Source organism: Capsicum annuum, unplaced genomic scaffold (genome assembly GCF_002878395.1).
Source record: "Capsicum annuum cultivar UCD-10X-F1 unplaced genomic scaffold, UCD10Xv1.1 ctg78566, whole genome shotgun sequence".
Taxonomy (NCBI): domain Eukaryota; kingdom Viridiplantae; phylum Streptophyta; class Magnoliopsida; order Solanales; family Solanaceae; genus Capsicum; species Capsicum annuum.
In genome coordinates this window covers 127004-143036 of record NW_025889066.1, presented here as the reverse complement: position 1 = coordinate 143036, position 16033 = coordinate 127004, and the positions used below count along the sequence as shown (strand labels likewise).

Here is a 16033-nt window from a genome sequence, read left to right as displayed (position 1 = left end):
TAAGGTCTAAAGTAAGTTACGCGGACAATTTTATGGGTGAAATTATGTCTTTTCTCTTATATAAAAGGAAAAATTACAGAAAAATACACTTTACGAACATACATTTCATTTTTGTGACCCAAAACTTACATTGCATTCCATGGACTAAAATCGTATTTAACCCAAGAGTAAAAATAATCTTTTTGTAGGTTAAATAGCGAAAAGAGTTTCTTATCTTCAAAACTCAGTCTTCTTGTTCGCCTATTTTGAGCTTCAAATTTGATGAAAAAAAAACTTCATACGCCTTCTTATTCAACTCAAATATATACAATACAACTCAAAAATTTTGTTTACATAATCAATTGGTGAAAAAAATTAACATTGTTTCAAATTTTCTTCTGTCATTCGAGCTTCAATTTGAATTAAGTGTTATTTTTAGTGGGTATGGTTACAAAAGATTGGTTAAGTATGAGAAGCCCAAATCTAAAATTTTGAATGATTTGTTATAGTTTTGAGGTGCTTTTGGATGAATTGATATTTGAATTTGAGGACAAAGACGAAGTCCATTTTTTTATGTGCATTCGTATATAGTATTGTATATTTTTGTATATACATTCAACTTTTTTATTTAAGTGATTTTCTTCTCCTTTTTCATTTTAGACACACTTATATAATGTTGATACATTGTTTTAACATTGTATATACATGTATACGTGTTTGTATAATTATGTATATTATTAAATAATTGTATATATCACATTATGCAAAATTATAAGAGGTGTATAATATATTCATGTACAATACTATAGAACATTATACACTATTATACAAGAAATCTACTTCATCTTCTTCCTTGAATTCAAGCATCATATTCATTCAAGAACACCTCAAAAACTGCATCAAATCACCAAAATTTTAAATTTAATTTCCTCAAATGTGTCCAACCAGACTATGATATATCAAATTGGAGAATCCAAAAATCTCTTCTACCATTTCTGAGTGTCTTACTTTCTCTCTCTAATCGGGTCTTTATATTTCTAAAATTTTAGTATCTCTATTCAAATGGATAATCCATTGGAGGATTTCTCGGATTATCCTCAACAGCAACAACAACAAATCGAATCTTCTGATAATGATGAACAAAAAAATTATTTTGTTCCTTATAGATATACTCATTCTTCAAAGAAAACAATATAAAAAGAAATTAAAATCGAGAATTGAATTCTTTGATTTTAATTTTTTTTTTTTTAGTTGATTTTTTACGATATTGGTTTGATTTGATCCTACTCAACTGAAATTGAATCTGAATCCATGAGATAATGAGAAATTTGAAATAAGTGCTAGTAATAATTTGACTAAGAATGTAAAGTAATATTTTTTCTATACGTACAATAGGGTCATATTTGTAAATGTAACATAGAGTGGACCATATTTTGTAGGAAAAGGATTAAAATAACACTTTATCCTCAAATAATTCCACACTAATAGCCACTCAAAACTAATTACCTATCATTAATCACTAAACTTATTCCTACTTTTAACCATTGCTATGAGCACCTTAAAGAGCCGCTACATCTCCTAGTGGAGGCTGAATTTCCGCCTCATTTGTCATGAATAACATTCACTAATAGATTGTAAAAATAGGGTTTTTAGGATTTTCTCATCATTACTAGATGAAAAACATCTCAAAAATTTACTGATAAATTGGGTGTGGGTTTTGGATTATTCTATAAAATGGTGGAAGATTTTGACCCTGGATAAAATGAGTTGATTTGAAAAAGAAGGAGGATTTTTGAAAAGTTTGGTTGTAAATTTGTGAGTCGGCGAGGGACGCCAAAGCTGCAAAGAGCAGATAGGTGAAAGAGGAGATCAAGGAGGAGCACAAGGTTTTGGATTAAACCGCCATGGATAGCATCACTTGAATCACTGGCTGTTTTGCACTAAGTTAACTTCTGCATTTTCCGAGAATGGGCCGAACTTGTGTTTTTATTTTTGTTGCATCTTGTCTGTGACTTCTGCAATCCTCATGCAATTGTCAACAATTTTTGTTGTCTCTTTCGAAAAAGTGTATCAATGTGATATAAATATCGTATTATTTTAGTATAGAGATTGTATATGTATGCATTGAAAATATGTATCAATATGATATAAGTATTGTATCAAATTGGTATTAAAACAGTATATACAGAAAAGGACCGTAGTAGCCCAATGGTTGTTAACTGGTATTAAACATTGTATCAATTTGGTATAAGTGTTGTATCAATTTGATAGAGAGATTGTATATGGATGCATAGGTTCTGTCTTTTTGAAAAAGTGTATCAATTTGGTATAATCGTTGTATCATTTTGATATAAAAACTATATGTACAGAAAAAGGTCAAAGTAGCCCAATGACTATTGAATGATATTAATTTGACTGACTGGTCATAATGTGGTAAATTAATCAAATCCTGATTATTTATTTTAAATGGTCATTGAATATCCTTTCTGCTATTTTATGATGTAATATTACTAGTTGCATTTTTTTTTGTAATTTTTCCAATATAAAATGGTGACAAGATGATATACTTGTAATATATTAGTAATAAATCTTTTTTGAAAAAAGGAAACTCTTCAGAACTCAAACACACAAAAAAAAACTTGGAGGGTGTTACTAATGTTTAAATGAGGTTTATTATTGTATTAAATATTTTTCTTTTTTAAAATTCAGAATGCTATATTTGTTACTTTAAAAAAAATATATGTTATTCTTGTATATAATTCTTATTAAATTATTCGGTGGGTAAAAATATTTTTGAAGCTCCCAATTAGAGACACTATATGCCTGTACATCTTTTCCCTTTCCTTGCTTGCTGTAATTTGCTGGATTTAGTGTCTTCATTTCTCGTATTTCTTTATTATTTTATTGATCAATGTTTTATTTCGTATTCAGCCCAAAAAATTAATCAATTTCAAGCAAAAAAAAGTCAGGATTCACAACTTTTTCTTATTTTTTTGTTTTTGCTCAATATTTTTGCAGTACTTGAAATTTGATGAAGTCACTTGTCAGGCTCCATTTATAGAGTGATAAGAGTGATCTCGTCAAGATTTGAATGGCAAATTAACTAGTATTGAATTCACTCAACTCAAATGGATTCGCTCCTTCATCCATTCGAATTGATAAGAGTTTAGTTCTAATAGATTTGCTCAATTGGGCGGTAATAATACTAAATCAATATATAATAATAAAGGAGAAATATAGGAACGGTGGCATGGCATTCTCCGAAGCCTAGAATCATATTTATTTTTTTTCTATTTTTTTTTTTACTTTTTTCTTTTTCTTTCTCATTTAAATTCTATGTATAAAATATCTCATAAATCATATTATGTCATAAAATATTTATTGAATTTCATTATATGCTGCCACAATCGTATTAGTTCATTTTGTATGAGTTACTATATTAGTTGTTATGTACACTAATTGAGAATTGATTTTGAAATTACCAAATCTTGGAGTCTCTTTATTTTCTTCAATTTCAGTTTTTCATTATAAAATGAATTAAATATCACAATTGAAAATGTTAATGCATGAGTCTTTTTCTTCTATTCTTTGCTTATAAATAAAAAAGACATAATACATAAATATGATTCTAAATTTGACATCAAATTATAACTTTGACCTTAAACTTTAATAGTGCACAAATAGGACCTTTAACTATTCAAAACCTGAACAAATATGACATCCGATTTTACAACCTCCAAGCGTGAGTTTCACTTGCACCTACGTGGATATGTAATCTAATCATACGGTGTCACGTCATTAAAAGGGCTAACTGGGTGAACTTTTGATCTGGAATTTAAAATGACGTCGTTTTGCTTATTAATATTATTATTATTATTATTATTATTATTATTAATAATAATAATAATAATAATTAGTCATCGTAGTAGTGGTGGTATATTGATAGAAACAACAGTAGTGCGTAATATGTAGAAATAATAATAATAATAATAATAATAATAATAATAACAATATTTTAATAAAACTTTCATCTTAATAACGTTAATTTAATATACTACTACTGCCCTTAGTAGCGTTTTCTTAATAATGTTTTAATAACGTTAATTTAATATACTACTACTGCCTTTAACAACCTTTTATTAATAACATTTTAATAACGTTAATTTAATATATTACTACTTTCCTAAATAATGTTTTAATAACGTTAATTTTATAACGTTTTAGTAATGTTAATTTAATAACGTTTTAATAATGTTAATTTAATAATATTTTAATAAAGTTAATTTAATAACTTTAGTTTAATAATGTTTTATTAAAAATATAATTTTTTATTTATTTTTAGTATAGTTCCATCTTTGAGATGAAAATAATGAAAAAATAATAGTGAAGAGTCATTTAAATATATAAAAAGGAATTAGTATGGGTATAATAGTCATTTTACCCTTTTTTAACTATTGGAACGCTCAAATTTTTAGCCCGACGCGCCCAGTTTTGCATGTACAACACACGTTTTGCCACATAGGATCGGAGGTCATATTTGTGCAGTTTTATATAGTTAAAGTTCATATTTGTGTACTATCAAAGTTTAAGGTCAAAGTTATAATTTAGTGTCAAGTTTAGGGTCATATTTATGGATTATGCCAATAAGAAAAATCACAGATGTCTTTTCCTTCTTAGAAATATTGGTTCCTCTTCTCTTTTTCTTTTAATTTGCTTTGTCACTTTTGTCCTAAATTTTAATTTCATAATTTTTTCTTTTTAATTTTTGAAGTAGCAACAGGAGGGTTTACTACTCTTATCAAGTAAGTTTCATTACCTTTTCTTTAATTTTACCCATATGTTACATTATTATTAGTTTTGAGTTTCAATGTTATATCTTTCTAATTTAAATGCAAATCAATAGTAACCAAATATATATTTTTTTCTCATGTTTTTTTTTTTTATATTTTGTAAGAAAAATTTATTGCACTCATAAAATCTTAATAAAAATTTCTTTCTATATTTCTTAGTTGCAAATTTATACTTCAAAATTTTGTGATTCTCACAAGCAATTCTCAAAGTAAGCAAATGTATTTTTTTTCTCATGTTTTTGTTTATATTTTGTAAGAAAAACTTATTAAATTCATAGAATCTTAATAAAAGTTTCTTTCTATATTGTGATTGAATAATTTAATATGTTTTTTATTTATCTTTTGTAAGAAAAACTTATCTTTCTATATTTCTTAGTTGCATATTCATGCTTCAAAATTTTGTGATTCTCACAAGCAATTCTCAAGGAAAGCAAATGTATTCTTTTCTCACTTTTTTTATTTATATTTTGTAAGAAAAATTTATTACACTCATAAAATCTTAATAAATTTTTTTTCCTATATTGTGGTTGAATAATTTAATGACCTAAATCAAAGGAGAAAAAGGGTTACTTTTCATAATTATAAATCTTTCATGAAGAACTGAGATTATAATTTTTACCTAATATTATTTTTTTTTGCAGATTTATGCTCAACACTTATGTGATCCTCATAAGCAATTTTCAAGGTAAGTAAATATTTTTTTTCCTCATATTTTTTATTTAAATTTTATAAGAAAAACTTATTACACTCATAAAATCTTAATTGATATTTTTGAGATATTTTGAAATATGTAGATTATAGGAGTGTAATGTGATGAAATTTAAAAAATCGAGTAAAATAATTAACTAGTTTAAGTTTATCAAATTGATAATAATTTTTTCCTCAAAAATAAAGTTGAGATGAGAATTGTACACAAGACATCTTTCATTTTGAAATATACAAGTTTGATTATAAAAGTTGGTTTTCCCCTCTCTCAAGCAATACTTAAGGCAAGTAAATATACCTTTTGCTTTTTGGTATTTTATTTTCAAGTTTGTATTAAAAAAAAATAAAACTGAATTACTCATAAAATTTTAAATATATATTTTCTATCTCTTTTTAAAATTTTGATCAAATAGTTTAATAATCTAACCTCAAATGAAGGGGAGAGACGATTTTGCTAGAAGATTGTGAAGATTGGGTTATTGAACAAGTAATTTATGTTTTAATAATATTTTAGAATATTAAAATATAATAGGGTGATATTAAGAAAATTGAAGAAAATATTAATTGATCGAAGTTTATGATGAGATCGTGATAATCTTAGATAGAAATATGTTTCAATTTTTAATTAATATATATTAAGTGTTGATCATAAATATGAGACATGAAAAGATACTAACATATTTGAAATATATGTTTCAATTTTTAATTAATATACATTAAATTTTGATCATAAATATGGGACACGAAAAGATACTAACACAATTAAATATTTCTTTAATTCTCTTCTCAATTCTACGATAGAAAGATGCTACATAAGAAATGATGAGAAATCAAAAAAACTTTTAATTTTTTGGAGTAATTTTATAGTTATGACTTATATATAATATTTAATAAGTATGTAAATAAAGTATAGAAGATAAAAAGTTTTTCGTAATATATAATATAATGTAATGTTAGTTAATTTAAATAGTTATGAACAAATTATTGATATTTTAATTTCTTTTATTTTAGATTTCATGATATATATGTATTTTGATAGGAATGGATAAACAAGAGTTATAAATCAAAAAATATATTCCATATTATAGTCCTATAGAGACATAGTAAAATTTTATTTTTATTTTTCTTAATTAAAAGATAGCAAGACTTTCTAAAAATGATTAGATTAGCCTTTTAAGTTGTTATGATTTTGATACTAATGATATTCATGCTTTGAATTTGGCTTGAAGAAATCGGGTTGTGGGAGTGGATGTCGACAATATCTCAAATAATTGTGCATTAATTTTTTACTTTTTCCTTTTAAATTATGCTACATTATTTATCTTTCTATACGTTCTTGCTACTATTTTTTCTAATATTATATTTTATACAAATTTTTTATCATAACAAGTTTATAATTTTTGTTGGTTCGAAGTAATAACTTATGACTTTGTTGGAAGTCTTTCTAACTTTTTATTAGACATTTTTCTATATGAAACCAGTATATATATATATATATATACATATACATATATATATATATATATATGTATAGGCGAATCTATGTTGAATCTTGTCGTGCTTGTGCACCTGTTAAAATATAATTATATAAAAAATATATAAAAGTAGATATAAGATTTAAAAAAGCAATTAAAAAATAAAAAAGATAGGTGGGTGCTTTGATTTTTAGGCGGAACCTTAAAATTTTGGACATCAATATATGCGTTCGAACCTCCCGAATATTCACAACCCTAAAATTTTGGATTCGCCATAGTAATAGTAGTAGTAGTAATAGTACTAGTAATTTGTGATAAAGCTATTAATATCCGCCTAAAATTTAATAAATTATTAATATCTTTAGTCTTTAGTAATCGCGCAAAGCTCGAATAATTTTACTAGTTTAAAATAATAGAGAGACAGTTTAGCGGCATAACTATAAATATAAGAAAAGTTTGGATCAAAACATCACTTTCTCATTCATCTTTTATTTATTTATTTTAAATAAACTAAAAATTATGTAAACCCTAACAAGATATGGGAACATTATAGGAGCACACACAAGCATAGTGATAAGAGTGTACCAAGCTGTCCAACAAGTTCTACAAGCTGTCCAACAAGTTCACGATCATTCACACGTAGCCAAGCTCGGGAGTTACAAAAACTCCTAGCTATGTTCATGCAAATGGCTGTGTGTAAGTTGGTACTTGATCCTTCCAATGGATTAAATATTTTTAAGTGTGAAGAGGAGACTTGAAGTGTAATAAACTTGCACTCCAAGGTCATCCCTTGGCAAGGGTAGGATGGTCATTTGTAATCTCCCTTTGTGGACTAATATAAATAGATAGTGTTAGGATTATTTTTGAGTTAGTTCATTCATATTTTGAAAGACAACAAACACTTTGTAATATTTTGGAACTTCTCTCTTCCATTGGAGAAGCCCCAATTCCGAAAACTCACTAATAGAGTGATACTAGTGTTGTCTCTTGGCTAGAAACTAGGGTCTTGGGTTCTTTGAGTTTCTCTTGGTCTAAGTAAGAGCTTGGTATTAATATTCATTAATCTTAGGGTCCTTTTTCTTGTTAGGGTTCTTAGATCATTGAATATTGTGTGTCAAGTTACTATCCCTCTTGTAATCTTGTTAATCTTGTGTTGTTGGAATCTTGAAGTCTAGCGAAGCCGTGTGAGGCTCTTTCGGTTCACTAGCATTATTATTGACTTGCTTGTTCTTGTTGTTAATAGCATCTTCTTTTTCTAAAAACGTGATTTTTGAAGACTAGTGAAATCGTGTGTGACCTATTTCGATTCACTAGCACTTTTTGTTCTTGTTGTTGTTTGTTTCTTGTGTTCTGAACTTGGTCTCATATCACATAGTGTCCTTGGCCTCCATCCTCATAGCGTGAATTAACCAAATTATGTCCATAACGTTGGTTGCAATATCCTTGTTGATTACAAGAAATAGAAGTCGGATAGCGTCCGTCACATGTCTGTTGAGCATTCACTGTGTCATTATCAACATGCCTTCAAAATCAACCAATAAATTGAGATTTGGAGACATCAGAACTTTTCATCAACACAAGTAGCAAATAATTCAATCCACCAAAATTTAAATAAATATAGAGAAGTGATGAAAGATAAAATCATCATAAAAGATCTTAAAACAAAAGAATGAATATTTATTTGGAAAAACAAATAGTAATTGTAGATGCATACATACCACAAATACAAGCAATGAGGAAAATAAAATAACGAAAAGATACATCAACATTTTTCATTGAGTAGTTTTGTGAATAAAGTAGTCACTCTACTTTTCTATAATATAGAAGAGACAGTTTCAACGTCTCAACTATTTGTCAATTAAATTTCAATGAAGGGCATTTTAGTCAATGAACTTCATTAATTTTATTGCACTACCTTAATCTTAATTACGTGTCTTTCTGCTATTTTTATTAGACATGTTGCACCTCTATCATTGAGATATATCTACCAAAGTTTGTTTCTATCTTTCTCTTCTCTCTTGGTATATCAATAAGATGAGAACTCTTCTACTATTTTGAGGTATGTTTCTTTAACAAAATAATACCATCTTTCATTTTGGCTACTATCTTTTGTATTCTGGATAATATTTTTAGGTTGTGCTTTGAATTTCTCTTCTTCTTCAAGAATTTCTAACGGAAGATGACCCAATTCATGAATTTAAAGTGAAAAAATATAAAAAAAATATAAAAAAAATTACACATTTGTTAGTTCAAAAAGTTGCGACTTTCATTTTCTAACTGCAGAGCAATAGATTTGACAAAAAAAAAAAAAATAGCACTTAACAGCTTTCTCCCTTTTTACAATAGTAAATTAACAGAATTTCTTGATTTTTTGGATAAATAAAGAGAACATCATTAGTTATAGCTTTGGTGATTTCCCTTTCTTTGGCTCACAAAATTAATTGTTGTGATTTTTGAATTAATATACGATAACTTCATCAATTGCTTGTAAATTTTGTTACTGATAGTGTTGTTATTTTGCTTCTTTGAAATTGCAGAATTTTGCGAGCTCAAATATGAAAACAGTAGCTTCACTAAAGGAGTAAATTGTTACGAAGCAATTGATATGTAAGCTAATTTTATCCCTTTTTTCTTACTCTTTAGAAATGTCAAAAAGTAAGTCTTTGTTAAAAAGAAAAAGAAACTACTACAAGTCTATCAACTTCAAATACAGTTCAAATGTAGGTTTGAATAGAAAGTACCGACTTCTTCGAACGCATAATTAAACCAAGCTCTAGCCGAGTCCGGAATCAAAATACGCCATTACTTTAGAAAAGTGATTAATCTATGCCATATAAATAAAAAGGAATCAAAATATGCTTTGTGCACTTATTTAGTGCACAATCCTTTAAAAATTTCAAATTGTGCACAATTCATTTTTTTCAAATTGCACATTTTTTTAGCGCATAGTCTATTTATTTAAAGATTGTGCACCTTTTTAGTGCACAATCCATTTATTTATAGATTGTGCATTAAAAAGGTGCACAATTCATTTATTTATATTGACCACTTTTTTTGCAGAATACATTGTGCACTTTTTTGTACACAATCTATAAATAAATGGATTGTGCACTTTTCTTTTTTCATTCTCTCTGGCCAATTCAAAAAAGTGGTCAATATAAATAAATAAATTGTGCATTAAAAAAGTGCACAATCTGAAAATAATGAATTGTGCACTTTTTTTAGTACACAATCTTTAAATAAATGAATTGTTCATTAAAAAGTGCACAATCTGAAAAAAACAATGAATTGTGCACAAAAAAGTGCACAATGTATTAAAAATGAATTGTGCACAAAAAAAGTTCACAACCTACTCAAAAAGTAAATTATGCACAAAAAAATGCACAATCTGAAATTTTCTATCTGTGACGCCGTTTGCCATTTTTGGTCACTTTTTATTTATATGGCATAGATTGATAACTTTTCTAAAGCAATGACATATTTTGGTTCCAGACTCGCTCTAGCCTTATTATAAAGTAGCTTCTTTTCTAGTTGGATTAGACTAATGGTTATAAGCTACAAAGATAAGAGGTGGTTGGATATCGTTGGTATATTTTTATTGAAAAGGTACAAATATATCTCTGAAATTTGATAAATAGTATAAATATACCTCTCGTCATAATTTAAGTATAAATATATCCTTGTCGTTAATGAAAATATATATATATATACTCTTCTCACTAACGACAGGACACATGTCTATATTTGTTTGCCCTTTTTAATTTAATTCAGTTAAATTAATTTCAAATCCGATCCAAATTAAATTTCACACCCGACCCAAATAAAAATCAGATCCGGTCCAATCTTTAGAAAATCAAGACGCATATCCACTATGCGAATTCAGTGTCTCTTTCTCTCCCACTCTCACTATCTCACTAACACAAAAAACTCTAAAAGAAAACTTAGTTTCTTCATGATTCTTCACCTTCTACCACAAAGAATCGAGTTAGAGGGCCTTATCTGGTGAAGAATATCAAAAAGCTTTTTCTTCTTCGTCATTCTTCTTCTCCATCTCTTCAAATCCTAGAATTCTTCTCTATTCAAGCTCTAATTTTTGGTTCTAAACTTCGATTCAAACAACAAAAGAACTGATTTTTTTCTTTCATTTTAATATCATAAATTAGACATTATATCATGTCTAAAATTAGTTGTGATTCTATCACTAATTCAGTGAGGACTTATCTATGTGGTGAAATTGCTCGTTGTTCACTTCAAGGACTCAATTGAATTCAGGAATTTTTTTTATACGTGTCCTAAACCTAAGGTATGTTTTTCATCAAGTGCCAATTCGTCTTACTTGTATGTTTCAATCGTATGATATAAGTTTTTATATTTTGAATTTTTTTATTGGGATATACAGAGTGAAGAGTGAAAATTGTGAGATCTGAAAGTGGGAAAATAATCATTCAAAAAAGTTTTTAGTCCAAATTAATGATTTGAACGCTAAATTGAAAGTTGCTACGATGAAAATAGAGATTTTGAGAGATTCATTGAATGCAATTTAGAAGGTTTCATGGAGGAGGTAAAGACTGATTCAGATGAAGATTGAATTACCGAGACCTTGCATCCATACCATAAATTAAGGATGCTTTGCAATTCCTAAGGGCCCTGATGGAAAGGATCATATAAGTCAAGAGGATTGAGAAAACTTTTAGCAATATAAAATGGAGGTAGGAATTGACAACACAAGTTCTATATTGTTTATTTTATCACATCGATTTGAAAGTCTTCAAGTCAAAAGCATAACTATTGTTTTTAATTTACTTTCAGATGAACCACAAGATTCTAGTCCTTGAAATTTCAGTGGGTTATCACTCAATTAATCAACTATGTCTCAATTTCAAATTAGTTAAGATCAGATATATTAGTCGTCTATATCCATTCAAATATCCTGAGATCTATTTCATTACAACCTTCCAGAAAGATCATATGTTTTTATACTATCATATGTTTGTTTGACACTCATAAACTATCATATGTTCTTATACTATCAAAAAAATTGAACTCCCTCTTGTTGGGACTTCCATTCATAGCTTATAGTGCCAGAAATGAGTTAAATCCATCTCATGGTTCTACTCTGTATTGTCATCTATTTATGATGAAGAAAGTTAATCTCACCACTTAAAGCCTATCTAACTTACTAAGTGAAAAACAATGCAATGCAAAATATCTTATGCATAAGAAAAGCATCCAACATAATCTTTTAATTATTTGACCAAAACTATTTATTTCTCAAAAAAGGAAAATGCATTCAACATGAATGAGTTCAAATGTTTAGTGGCCTTTCAACTAATATGGTGGAATGGTAGGTTGGCTAATCTACGAGAGTTTGCATATATAGCTAGTTCACATTGGAAGATAAATTCAAGTACTATTTCATATTCCATGTGCATCCATGTTTCATTGACATAATAGTCCTAGCAGTTATGTCTTGATTTTTTCATGTTAAAAGAAAAAAACTATGAGTTGTATATCTATTTGATTGATTTTGTACTATTATTAACCTCCAGGGAGATGTGTAACATCCATATTAGCAAATACCATTCTTAGTGACCATGAATTTTCCCCCAGTTTGTAAAGAGATTTGTGTTTAAGGAAAAGGTTGAGTCTCTTCTTCCAAGGTAAAGAGACAAGAAACTACTCTGAGGTGGAAAAATCAAGAAACTTGGAAGAAAAACTGTTAAAGATAAGGATGTTTTATGTTGTTTCACTTGTTGTGTTTGTCAGATTTATGGTTTCAATTTTCAAGTGATGAAGTTGTACATTATATTTTGGAAGTGATTGAGATGAAACTAAGACTAAATTAGGCTTCCTATTTTTTTTTTATTTTTTTTTGGAAAATTAGGCCTCTTTTTATGCTTGGGTGTACTAGTTGTTTAGCTTTTGAGTTTGCAGTAGTATGAATTGTCTTATAATATCCCAGAAGAGTACAATATTTTTCTCTGAAATTTATTGCACCTCAGGTAGGACGAAGTTCAGGCTAAATCATCAGGTGTACAAAGATGTCTCAGTTTTGTTTTCCTATTCTATTTAAAAGATCTAACTCAAAATCGAGCATTGCAATAGATAAATTCTGCTCAATAATTAAGATGCAACATACACAATATAATTTCACAAGTGAAATCTACAGAAGGTGGGTGTACAAAAGCTAGATAATTAGGATGCTATATACAAATAGATCAGCTAACCAACACATTTATACAGAAAATCCATACCAACGGCTTCTTATAATATTTTTAAAAAGATGAACAAACAATCCAGTTGCATTGAATTATAGAACAACTTGAAAACATTGATTAGCTACCAAGTTAAAGGATATAAAAGGAAAGGCCAAAGAGGATATTACTCAGTTTTGAATTTAAATGAACATCAAAACAATCAAACATAAAAGTAAACCTAAGATCATACCAAGAGATCATATGGTAAAGCACCTTATCAATACACATCTCTCGACCAGCATAACACACCATAATAATAACATATAAGCAACATGGTAACAATATCATATCAATACACCTCTTGTCCAACATAACACCACCATATAAGCAACATGTTAGCAACACTATATCAATACACAAAATCAATACCATAATTAAAATTTAAAACCATAACAAATATACTAACCATAACCTACCCAAGGTCAGTAACTATAACAAGTCCCAAACAAATGTAATTCAAAAACCAGTAAGCACATCATGCTTGCAGCAAAAAAATATCATTAAGATAGACCCAAAATGAAAGGAATATTGTCTATAATAGACCAAAATAGTTAAAGGAATACTATCTACAATAGACCAAAATAGTCAAAGGAATACTAACTACAATAGACCAAAACAGTCGTCAAACTAGACTCAAAACACCCAAAATAGTTGCTAAAATAGCCTATCATCTTATTGTCCTCAACTTTTCAGCCCTTTATTCTTGTAACATACTGGTAGTAATTGCATATTTCTCCTTCCAAATTAATTCAGTTGGTGATATTGAAAGGTTAGTTGTTTCACTAACACTCTATCTATTACCTCTGAAGCTTATAACTCTACTCCCAGTTGATTGTTGTTGTCTTTGTCTTCTTTGTAGTCTTCTTAGATATGCCTATTCATATTTTATTCTAACCATTAGAAGAGGGTCTTCATATTTTCCTCAACGCTAGGCATTAAGCTTCAAGAAGGGTACACAAAGTCTAGAACATGCTGGCTTTCTTGAGTTAGGTTGGGGGATGTTAAGTTTATGTCCTCTTCAATAGGTTCCTCTCATCAATTAAGTCACTACTAGGTTGCTTCATCTTTCTTCCCTCAGCAAGCTATTTCCTCTTAGAAGCTCATTGCTTTGAATACATCTTCACAACACAAAATGTAATAATTACAAAGTATAATAAAATAAAAGTGTATAAAATACAAAGTCTAATTAAATTACCTTTCCACAACCTCTTGAATTATGATTTCTCAGTCCACAAGTGCTACATGTCATCACTTTATCATCACTGCTACAAGTCCAACAAGCTTGATCATTTCTAGTGGTTCATGGATTGTGAAGGATCAACCTTCCAAAAGAGTTCTCCTCTACCAGGTTGTAATTTGTATTTATAAACTTGCAAAGTTGCCTCCTTGTTGTAATACTTACTAATTTCAGTCTTAGGCTTCAGTTTCTTGATCTCCATGGCTTTAGTTGCATGTGGACATAGTATTCCAGTGAGGTCCCATGTCCTACAAGTGCACCTCTTCTCTTCCAGATTGACATTGTGTCTGTCCTCACCTTTTGTGACCTCGTAACCATTGTCTTCATTGTCACTCACCCTACAAACTTGAGATATCTTTAAGAACTCATTATGGAACAGTTTACTTTTGGGACTAAATTGATTATCTTGCTACTTTATCACAAAGACCTTTTTTTCTGTCAACCTTGTTATCACCTTAACCCTAATTGTTTCCAATATTTCAATTATGGGCATGTACCTTACTTTAAGTATCCATCCATTAAGAGACTCAGTAAAATTATTTTTCACAATCTGATTTTTGCATACTGTATTCAGATAGTCCCTGCACCATCTTTTGGGAGGGTACCTATCAAGTAAATTTTGTCCAACTTTTTCTTCTACCTATTTGATCTTTTCAAGTTGATCTTTAAATTTTTCTGATTAAGAATACCATGCATCCCACCACAAAAGCTTCTTCAACTCACATTTACCCCATCTCATGTACCAATTTGCCTCAATATGTCTTACACAATATCTATGATGTGCTTCAGGAAAAATATTCCTTACTGCATCAACCTGTCCCAAAACATCATATGAAAATAAATACATATCAGTCATATCATAATCAATATATAAATTAAATAAATCAGTGGCAGTATAAAAGAATGTTACCTTTTGTATGTCTGATATGAATGTTATTTCTATACCATTTTGAAGTTCAAGTAAATGTTGCAAATGTTGCATGAATCAAGTACAAGTCCTTTAGGTCTCTTTGTCTACCACAACTCATGCTATATGATAGAAATAATTCATAGTGCCTTGATCAACAACAACTAATAATTGTCCCCTGGCTTTTCCTTAAGGAATGTACTATCTAAACCAATTAGTGGCCTTAAACATGCCTTGAAATCCATCTTCAATGCCTTGAAGCAAATATACATTCTAAGAAACTTTCTCCTACCATTTTGTAGTCCCTCCTTAGACAATTGAATCACAACATCAGATCCTGGATTGCAACTCCTTAACTCATTTTCATAAGCCTCTAATTTATTGTAACAATCTGCAAAGCTATCCTTCAAAGATTCTAAAATCTTTTTTTTTCTATTTTGCATTTTTCTTTACTTACATTTAAGTCAAACATCCTATGTACGTCATCTTTCATATTTTGACCTTGTATTTTAGGTCATTTTGAATCTTTTTTTTTTTTGAAATAAAGTGCTATGGTTGTATAGTCGATCACGTTGTTGTCATATGCAATCAAATGTGGTTCAATATGATCAACTAGTGTTTTG

The 16033-nt window shown here is 28.6% G+C and overlaps 1 long non-coding RNA gene across 2 annotated transcripts; it reads left to right on the top strand.

Moving 5' to 3' along the window:
• The first annotated feature begins 8995 nt into the window (after nucleotides 1–8995).
• LOC124894948 lies at nucleotides 8996–12965 on the top strand. Of its 2 annotated transcripts, XR_007051446.1 has the most exons (4): nucleotides 8996–9068; nucleotides 9547–9616; nucleotides 11220–11718; nucleotides 12559–12965. It is a non-coding gene; the product is annotated as an uncharacterized LOC124894948 (long non-coding RNA). The 2 variants fall into 2 exon arrangements; XR_007051444.1 differs by lacking the exons at nucleotides 8996–9068; nucleotides 9547–9616 and having other exon boundaries at nucleotides 10758–11718.
• The last annotated feature ends 3068 nt before the right edge of the window (nucleotides 12966–16033 follow it).